Below are 1040 nucleotides of genomic sequence, written 5' to 3' on the forward strand. Positions count from 1 at the left end.
AGAAGATATTGAAGGAGAGGATGAGTAGAAGCAGGAAAGACGTACAGTAAAATTGGAAGATTCTACAGTGAAAGAGGAAGAATCTACACTGAAGGAACTGCCAGTGGGGTCAAGAGCAGCCCCAGCAGGAACCGAAAAACGAAGACTGGGAGTGGTAGTGGTAGTGGTGGCGGCGGGGGTGAGGTAGTGGGACTTCAGGAAATGGAATTAGGGTTTCCCCAGTCTGCGCTAGGAATGGCTTAAGGCAGCCAGTTACCAGCACAGAGATGAGTTCTCAGAAATCAGAGTGAGTTGACGGGTTATTTGCTGCCTGCCTGTGATCAGGGACCAGCCGACGGTGGCAGTCCAGGAATTGGATACCAATCTTCAACGATTTTCCCGAAATGTCCTCAGATCCGGTGGTTAAATGAGCGTGTGCTGAGCCCCGCACAGCAACTCTCAGACTTTGCTTACGCACACACATTATACTTAAACACATACACATTTATATATATATATGCAGTGTATATATATATATATATATATATATATATATATATATATATATATATATATATATATATATATATATATATATATATATATACATACATACATACATACATACATACATACACATATTTTATATGCAGGCGATGAGTCACAATAACGTGGCTGAAGTATTGACCAGACCACTCTAGAGGGGACTTGAGTCGACTCTCAAGTCGACTTGAGAATGGTCCAGGACGGACCGAAACGTCGTCGTCCCTTCACCTTCTAGTGTGTGGTCTGGTCAATATATATTTTATATATTCGAAGCTTCCTTCGAGGCTTCGAAGGAAGCCTTCGAACCCCCCGACCTCAGGAGTGGTAGACGACAGCTCTATCAACCACGCTTGTCAACAGACATTGTTAGAAAGGATTCCAGGAAGCACCTAACTGCTGCCCAACTGGGAATATAAACCTTCCTCTGGGTTGCCAATTTGATCCCAAGCAATAGGAGCCTCGAACCGCCGACTACAAGAAAGGAAGCCTGCAGCTCTGGGCACTGGTCGGTCGGC

The sequence above is a fragment of the Procambarus clarkii genome, chromosome 16 (assembly GCF_040958095.1).
Source record: "Procambarus clarkii isolate CNS0578487 chromosome 16, FALCON_Pclarkii_2.0, whole genome shotgun sequence".
NCBI classification, from domain to species: Eukaryota; Metazoa; Arthropoda; class Malacostraca; order Decapoda; family Cambaridae; genus Procambarus; species Procambarus clarkii.